General features: G+C 37.0%; 1 protein-coding gene across 2 annotated transcripts in view; it reads right to left on the reverse strand.

The window, feature by feature from the left end:
* The window catches only part of LOC114486354 (39S ribosomal protein L42, mitochondrial-like), a 125567-nt gene that overhangs the window by 7514 nt on the left and 108038 nt on the right, over positions 1 to 10015 (reverse strand). The gene's annotated exons all lie outside the window — the stretch shown is intronic.

The raw sequence follows: 10015 nt of genomic DNA on the forward strand, positions 1-10015 counted from the left end.
CATATACCCTGAGAAAACCATATTTCAAAAAGAGTCATGTACCAAAATGTTCATTGCAGCTCTATTTACAATAGGCAGGACATGGAAGCAACCTAAGTGTCCATCAACAGATGAATGGATAAAGAAGATGTGGCACATATATACAATGGAATATTACTCAGCCATAAAAAGAAATGAAACTGAGTTGTTTGTAGTGAGGTGGATAGACGTAGAGTCTGTCATACAGAGTGAAGTAAGTCAGAAAGAGAAAACCAAATACCATATGGTAACACATATATATGGAATCTGAAAAAAATAAAATGGTTCTTATATGTATATGTATAGCTGATTCACTTTGTTATACCGCAGAAACTAACACACCATTTTAAAACAATTTTACTCCAATAAAGATGTTAAAAAATAAAAAATAAAAATAAAATAAAACGCCCTGATGAAACCTTCACTGGTGTTCCTAGTTTTGTTGTTGTTGGATTTTTATTTTAGCTTTGTAGATAGATACATATTACATTTCAACAAAATTTGACTAACTTAGTTTTCAGAAAGTAGAATCTCCATCTGTGAGATTTTCTAAGGAACTCAACTGAGAAAGAAAAATCAAGTTTTAAGTGAGGAAATGTTAGAATAGGTTTGTAAGTAAACATATATTTTAATCTTTTTTTTCTCAACCACACAATTCTTTAACCCAGTGAGTCTTCTTACTTCTTACCCAGCTCTGGACAGTACCATCCAAGAGGACTTCAAGGGATAATCAATATGTTCCGTGTCTGCCTTGCCCATTCTGGCCAAGTGTGGCTATTGACCCCTTGGAATGTTGTTAATGTGATAGAGAACCTGAATTTTTAGTTTTATTTACTTTTAATTAATTCAAATTTAAATAGCCACATGGGTCCCCTGGCTGCTATATTGGATATCTCACCCTACAGAATCCAATGTAAAGGGAAACATTGTATTTAGTTACCAGTTTCTTTGTAGATCATCCTGATTTATTAAGTACTGTGAACATGAAAGGTAGAGTCAGTGGAGATGCATTACCTTCTCTAAATTCTCTAGAGATGCCTGGAGGCAGGTTAACCTGAGCTTGTTCACTGTATAGGGTAGAGCCTGGTTTAAATCTGCAATTCAACACACAGCAGTGTATTAACATTAAAACCACCTCACAGATATTTTACGCTGTGGAAAACAGATTGTTCAGCAATCAACCAAAAGCAGTTGCTAAAATAAAGATACTTGGCAGAATCAAGAAGGTGACCATTTCAGCTAAGGAAAGCTAGGGTGGTGTGGACCCTTGTGTAAAGGACAGATTGCTTGCACCCCAGCGCTTGGCTGCCCAGCCCCAGATCCCCCTGTCAGAGCTGGGGACCCAGCTCCTCTGTGCTGGGTGCAGACAGGAAGAATGTGTCCCCCACCAGGGAGACATGTTTCAGCCTGATCCAAGCAGTTGACACCAACTGTATGGAAATAGTGAATGTAAATTTGGAATGTCAATGGCAAGTAAACATTGATGTGGGCAGAAACTCTCAAGTGTGGTTCTCAACACTTACTTTAGTACAAAAATCTGTTTTTTTAATTGAAGTATAGTTGGTTTACAGTATTGTGTTAGTTTCAGGTGTATAGCATAGTGATTCAGTATTTTTACAGATTATACTCCTTTATAGGTTATGACAAGATAATGGGTCTAATACCCTGTACTATACAGTAAATCCTTGTTGCTTATCTATTTTATATATAGTAGTTTGTATCTGTTAATTCCATACCCTTCATGTGTCCCTCCCCACCTTCCCTCTCTCATTTAGTAACCACAAGTTTGTTTTCTATGTCTGTGAGTCTTTTTGTTTTTCATATACATTCATTTTATTATGTTTTAGATTCCACATATAAGTGATAACATACATTATTTGTCTTTCTCTGTCTGACTTATTTTACTAAGCATAATATTCTCTAGGTCCATCCACATTGCTGCAAATGACAGTATTTCATGCTTTTTTATGGTTGAGTAATATTCATATATATATATATATATATATAAAATCACAACCTCTTAATCTATCCATCTGTTGATGGGAACTTGGGTTGGTACAATGTCTTGCCTATTGTAAATAGTGCTGCTATGAACACTGGGGTGCATGAAATCTTAATGCATGAAACACACAAAATTATATGTTCATAGTAGGTACTACTAGCAGATGTAAAAGTACCAGGAGCAAACTTGGTAGCAATTATGCTTGAATGTTCAATAGCTGAGGCTCAATGGTAAACAATACACATATATAAAATGTTCCTGTCTTCTTTCTAATTTTAAAATCCTTTATTTTCTATTCCACAAACAGATGTGACATGAATGCTTCCTTTATTTATTTATTTATTTATTAAATAAATTTATTTATTTATTTTTGGCTGCTTTGGGTCTTCGTTGTTGCATGTGGGCTTTTCTCTAGTTGTGGAGAGCGGGGGCTACTCTTCTTTGTGGTGCACAGTCTTCTCCTTGTGGTGGCTTCTCTTGTTGTGGAGCACAGGCTCTAGGTGCACGGGCTTCAGTAGTTGTGGCACACTGGCTCAGTAGTTGTGGCTCGCGGGCTCTAGAGCACAGGCTCAGCAGTTGTGGGGCACGGGCTTAGTTGCTCCGTGGCATGTGGGATCTTCCTGGACCAGGGCTCGAACCCGTGTCCCCTGCATTGTCAGGCAGATTCTTAACCACTGCCCCACCAGGCAAGTCCTGAATGCTTCCTTTAGCTCTTTGATAACCTGAAGATAAGTTTTACAAGACCAGCTCACCCTAAAGTACACATCAAGAAATGATTTGTTGTTATTCTTGTTTGTTTTTTCTCTTTACCTCACAGATTGCAGCTGAGGAAACTTAAGCTTTATTAACCTGGATCAGAACAGTTCACAGTTCTTTCAAAAATTACCTCAATCCTTTTATTCCTTCAACAATTTTAAGGTTTCTGTTCATCGCTTTGTTTTATCCTGAACAAGACAATGTTTTAAAAATATTTTATATTTTTTTCTTTTAAAATTATATCTCACCTATACATACATATATGTACAAATATTATATTCAATCATGCACCATGGATAGATAAATAAATATTCAGAAGTTCACCAGTATGCCCTTAATAAGTAGCACATATGCTCCAATTAAAGATATGTAGTTGCAGAAACAAGAATGGAAGAATGACATTCATATTGTTGCCTTTAATTCTATATGTATAAAAAGTCAGGGTAATTTTCCATTGAAAAAACTATTTCACTTTAAGTTCAATATTACTTGCAGCAAATTTTAAAATATATGTATGAATTAGCATGAGTCTAAAGGCCTAAGGAAATATAAAATGATTTTGAAATAAAAGTGAGTATTTTTAATATTTAAAACATTTGACACATCATTTCTGTCATTTTAGTGTCATGCTTGCCACATTAATAAAACTTAACTTTATTACATTCAGCATTGTATGGATACCCGAAAGTAGTAACTAGATCATTTGATAGTTTTAGAATTTGACTTTGAGAAAAGCATCCAAAACTTGGAAATCAAAATGGGGCAGCCTGCCCAGATTTGCTATTTACTATTTGATTGGAACTCAGACACTGTGGAGGTAGTCAATTTGTAGATTGCTGCCCAGAACAGAATGTAACTAATGTCCTGCCTGGTGGGACATTAATGTTTTGAATCTAACCTATCAATCTTATTCTAATACTGTTTTTAAAATGCTGATAAATATCCAGTTCCTAAAAATGCTCATTGATCCAGTTTTGCAATATTTCCCTCATCAATTAGTTGAATGAAGTTTTGACACCTGAGTATTCTTTATGAGATACATGTCTTTATCTTCTGAAAATTACACTTTGACATGGCATTTGATTATATTTTAGCACATTAATCAGACATTAACCAGATGGGAACAAGAGATTGACCTCTTCTCAGACTAAAGACTGTCTTCGTGACTGTAGGTCATTATGTGTGTATGAGAATACTCTCTATTCCCCAGGGACCTAGTTTAGGGTACAGTATGTACAGCTATTTTCTGTATTAAGTTCTTACAAAAATGCCATCCAATGCATCCCTTAGTTATGAGTTTAAAAGTCTGTGTTTTCTTATGACTAATAACTTAATACAGCTCAATAATTTAGCTTGCTATTGATACTACTTGCAAGCAGTAAAGTCGATGGTATTTGAATAATATTTTCACAGTGTTATAAGTTCACGGCTACATCTTCAATCAGTTCTAATTAGAGGTTGCCTCCTTTTGTACAAAGTGAACACCTTTTCCCAGGTACAGCTCAATATAAGCTGCTCTATTGTTACCCACATTCTTGCTAAGTTAGAATCCTCCTCTCTGTTTTCTGTGTCCAAGTACATTATCCCATTTAGACCATATCATCTTTAAAAAAAAAAAATCATGTCATACACACGTTTATATACTTCATGATACTTAGCACGTGTAATCTTGCTTTCTGTAAACAGTCCATGTGGTGGAGCAGAAAGAACCTTGAGTTAGAAGTTCAGTCCCAAACCAGAACTCTAACTCTGCCACTACACAGTAGACCACATACCGCATCAATTATCTGCAAAGTGAGAGTAATTTGTGAGCCTCTCCTTCAAGACTGTGGTGTGATATGATGGAAAGTAAAGGGGTTTTGGAGTTAGACCTGCATTCCTATCCTGGCTCTTCCACTTAATAATTGTTTCCTGACCACAAAATGGAAGTAAAAACAACCTTCCACGTTATGAGAATTGAATTAGACGATTCAAGTAAAGCTTCTGTCTTTAGTGCCTGGTACCTAGTAGGTTTTCAATAAGTATTTATTCCCTATGTACAAAACTTTTCCCAGTCCCTCTAACCATAGTCAAACACACCAGAGTAAATCCAACATCAAAGGGAGCAAGTAGAATCTGGAAGACATAGCTCATATAGTATATGTAAAAAAGATTAGAAATTGAAGTCGACATAGCATTGTCTCTATTCACTGATTCCATGACTCCACCTCCAATTCACACCTCCCAGTACACTAATCTACTTTCCACTCCTACTCCTCCACTGATCTTGTAATCACTGAGGCCACAAATAGCCCTATGAATTGTAAATATGATGGATGCTTACCTAATGACATCTTACTCCAGCTTTCTTCTAAAGCTGCCTCTCTGGGTCATTCCTTCCTTGCTGAAATACTAACCATAGCTCTTGATTTTCTAAGGAATTTGTATTCCTTCCTCTGTCATTTAAATACTGCTGCCTCTTGGCCATTGCTTTTCCTGTAACACTTTCTTAGATGATTTCATCAACTGGCTTTATTTTACCCACCTTCTATGTGATAATTCCCTAATGCATTTCTTTCCTGACCTTTAGAACCCTATCAACAAATTGCTACTGAATAACTACATTTAAGTGTCCCTGAAATTCAACATGTCAAAAGAGAATCTCTATTTCATCTTCAACCTGGATTTGCCTCAGATATTCCCTAGCTCGATTGTTACCATTAGAGTTCCCCTAGCCTCCGAGGTTAGACACCCAGTCGCCCAGGGTTCAAATGAGGATGAGGTACTAAAGGAGCTACTTGCAGAGGTGTGAGCACGGTTAAGGTAGGATGAAGCCTTCAGAGCCTAGCAAGAGTGGGGAGCCTATGGCTGAAGACAGGTGTCACGGAGCCCAGTGGGAAGGAGACCAGGAAAGAATGCATATCAAAGGCTTTAGTCCTGTGGCAGGTAATTTTCTAAGCAAAGATATGGCACAAAATCTCATACAATTGGCTTCTCCCTCTGAAATTTGATCTAATATCAGAAAGGAATTGTTCCATTAAGCTAAGAATTTCTTCCACATCCACCTTTTATCGATTATGCTTTTCAGATGACATGTCTCTTGTCTCTCCTTGCCATGCCACAGTTTTGCACATCCAGCCCAAAATGTGAGTCAGTGAAAACTTATTACTTCTCCCTGCTATACTCAACTGGTGCCATAGTTTTCTTGCTCTGTGAATCTATGAAGGGAAAATGGTTCTAAAACTTTTCATGGTATGTGAATTACGTCCTTAGGTCACTGGTAGTATTGGACTTCACATTTTCTGCAGTCTATTCAAGCAGGCAGACTACCAGACCACTAACTCTTCATAGTTAGTGCTGGATTGTTTTTTGTAGTTTTTTGTTTTTGTTTTCATTTAATCTCAGAAAATATGTTCTTAAAATGGGAGCTGTTAAAGTTTGGCATACAGTAAAATCTCTTTGTGAATGAGCCTCCATTTCAGAACGGATTTGGATGAGTGACCTTCTCACAAAGCTAAGGGGTGCTCACTGATCACAATATGGGTAGGCAGAGTGCGTGGGCCCTCACAAGGTCTGAGAAAATAAAATGCATGGAGGGCAGAAAGTAGGTTGTGTTTCCATTTCCTTGGAAACTAACACAAGAATGGACACCTATTAGTTGCCAGATAAATGTCATCTGTTGAATAAAAGGTTTATCACAAACCTTTGCTGTTATGCTGCTAATTTTAATCTACAAGGCTGGTAATTCCAGATTCTGTTTTATTTTTCTTCTCTTTCAAATTTTTATTCATCCCTGTCTTTCACACATAGGAACAAAGATAGTTTGAAGAGTTCTCAGTATTACAAGCTTTAAAGTAGGTTTTCAACTGCTTACCTGAATAACAGTATTACAGTATTAAACATAAGACTTTTACTTCTGATATAAAATCTCTACTTTAAAGGGTCTTACTTATATTAAAGTGAACCTGAGATTATAGAAATATATGAAATTGGTTATACATTTTTCAACCTTTAAGTTCTAGAGTAAGGTTTTAAAGGAAAAGTGTTGAAACTTAAAATTATCCAGATGTTTCTGGATTGATTTATGTTTGTAGAAGCTGTTGGTAACTTTAAAAGGACATGAGAAAGTAGGAATTGTGTCAAAAGCTTGAGAGGCAAGTTAATAACATCCCTGAACTATTATTAAATTATTAAACCTAATAATTGTTTACTTAGGATTAAAATATCACTTCAATACCACACAGAAATTAGGTTGTTCATTTTGGAGTCTTTAAATAGTAAGCTGAGTGCATGCCAGGAAGAAGCCATGTACCCAGAGTGTAACCAGGAAACAGTCCTGGAACCATAACACAGACACAGGGACCGTAGACCAGGCTGTAGCCGCTAAGCTTGGAGCAAGGTCAAAATTCACAACAAGGCTCCAGTTCAGGCCCCAGCTACACAGTCAACACCTCTGCATCCATGCTTCTAGATTTACATTTCGAGGGTGACAATATGGGAATGTTCTCCTAAAAAATAAAGGAAGCAATGCTTTCATTGAAAGAAAAAGTGAAATATTGCCTGTGCCCGATCAGTCTGGGATAGGTGGAAGAGCAGGCTTCTTGAAAACACAGTTTCGTTTTGCTCCTGCCGTTTTGGGGGTCATGGCAATGGCAAAAGTCCTTTATTAAAAATGGGCTCTGACATTACAGGCAAATGTGAGCCATGACCCAGGTGTAAGACCATGGAAATAGTCTGACCCAGACAAATGAACTGCTTAGAAAGCTTTTTGTAAAGTCTCTGGTAAGAGCAACTCAGGAGTGGAATGTACCAAGAAAGAGGAAATGTTAAACTCAGCCTAATCAAACATTTTTCTAGTCCAAAGTTGAATATAATTTGGTCTTACAGGACCCAAGAGGCCCATCAAGTAGAAAATAACTCACCATGTCCACAGTCAAGTCAGCACAGTATTTGTAAGTCACAAGAAATTAGGTACTATCAAGGATCTTTAGTGCCTCTTATTTCGTACAAAACAGCTTGAGAAATTAGTTTACATAATCCACTTCTTCTAATGTGAACAGTTATATTTATAACTATGGTGAAGGGAAAAGAGCTCTCACAGCTAATGACCTGGGTTCACATCCTTCCTTGACATCTACTGGCCATGCACCCTTGGATAAATTACATCTCTAAGACTATTCACATGGACAAAGAAAGGGTGATAATGATAAGAATACTCATAAACACAGGATTTTTGTGATAATAAAAAATATACTTGGGGACTTCCCTGGTGGTCCATGGGTAAGACTCCAAGCTCCTAATGCAGGGGGCTCGGGTTCAATCCCTGGTCGGGGAACTAGATCCCACATGCAAGCAGCAACTCAGTCCACATGCCGCAATTAAGAGCCCGCATGCTGCAACTAAGAGCCCAAATGCCACAACTAAGACCTAGAGCAGCCATAATAAATAAATAAATAAATAAATATTTTCTCTCTATATATATACACATATATACTTGGAGGTACCTAGACAGCTGTACTCAAAACATAGATTCTGCATTTAATAGTTCTATAAAGTATTTTTTTTTTAATTGTAAAAGTGGAATGCTAATGGCATTGTTTCTATTGCATATGGCTAATGTGATCACGGCTGTGAAGTGCTTTGCACAGTGCCTGGTCCATAATGACAGTAAGCTTTCAATATCTATTAGTCATACAATGACGATAATAATAAGAAGGAGGAGGAAGAGAAGGAGGAGAAAAGACTTCTCTCCAATAAATTTTTATGTAATTTCCACCAAATTTTCATCTTGATTCATGACATATCAAGTTGTAGTTTTGACATCTATCTAAGCTAACTAAACCTCAAAAGACAATTATAATTCTTAACCTAAGGATATTGCTGCATAGAATAAAAGAAATTATGTATGTAAAGTATTCTTCTCAGTAAATCACATAAGAAAAGCACATAACAACCGGTATTATCATTATTACCATTATTATCACTATTAATATTGTCACTTTAATAAAGCACAATCAATGAAGACAAATTTTAAGATATAAATAAATATAAATGATATTATAATAAACATCCATCCCTCGGAAATAATCAGAGCTAACATTTTCATGCATATCTTTTCAGACTTCTAAAAAACACTTCAAGAAGATGGGCCCATTGGCAGTTAAGAGGTGAAGGAGCGAAGAAGGAGAAAGGGATAAATTACAGTTCTGCAAGATAAAAAAAGAATCCCCAAATCAGAAGATTCACAACCCACCCCCAACACCAGAAACAACCTAGGAAACTTGTTAAAGTACCTGGATTTTGCTAGATTGATTGAAAAGCCACAATATACAAAATGTAATAGTTATACTAGATACCAATAACAAGATACACAATATCATTTTTTTTAAAGAACGAAAGAAAATTACAGTCTGTAGAAACTGTGCAGAAAATCAGAAAATAAAATTTCACATATATTGACTAAGGTAAATTCCTCCCTGACACACAACCAGTGAAGAAACGAAAAATTCTATGTTTACACTTGTGTTAGTTTTCTGTGGTGCATAGCAAACTACCACAATCTTATGGGCTCAAAACAATGCATTTTACAGTCTCTAGAGGTCAGTAGTTTGGGCAAGCGTTAGCTGAGTCTCATTATAGTCACCTCAAAAACAAAAGTCCCCTTGTCTAATCTAGACCACATGATCTCATCAGTTCCAAGTCCAAATTCCCGTCATTGGTATCATCTAAATCCAGTTTGAATGAAGATGATAAAAAGGGGGTTCACTGCTCCATGGCAGTTCTGAAATCTAGCTGGGAAAAGAGGAGTGCCTACCTAGGTTTCAGGGCCTGGGTATCAGTCTTCCTAGCTCTCAGCTCTGCCCTCTGGGCTCTTGGCCTCACCCTCCAAACCATCACTTCTTTTCCATGAAGGGTAGCACAAGCTTACCACTGAATCGTTTCATCAATCTGTTTCCTGCTAGTAGAATCTTAAGTGTCCAACAGCCTCTTCCCTGCTGTCCTCTCTTTGCCCCTTGTAGTTCAAATGTGTTTCTGATGAAATGATTCTCTAAAGAAATATGTGGATTTTCCAAGGGTTTTGTCCTTGGATGAAAGCCATATCCACAGATCTTTTTAAGATAATCCCAACTTTATCTCTGGCACCTGCTGAGGTGATTAGGGGCAGGTCCTTAAACTTCCTGAGAAGATAACACCCTTGTTCTCTTGAAAAGACCCTTTGTGACCATGAGAGGGGTGGGATAGGGAGGGTGGGAGGGAGGG

Source organism: Physeter macrocephalus, chromosome 5 (genome assembly GCF_002837175.3).
Source record: "Physeter macrocephalus isolate SW-GA chromosome 5, ASM283717v5, whole genome shotgun sequence".
In the NCBI taxonomy this organism is placed as follows: Eukaryota; Metazoa; Chordata; class Mammalia; order Artiodactyla; family Physeteridae; genus Physeter; species Physeter macrocephalus.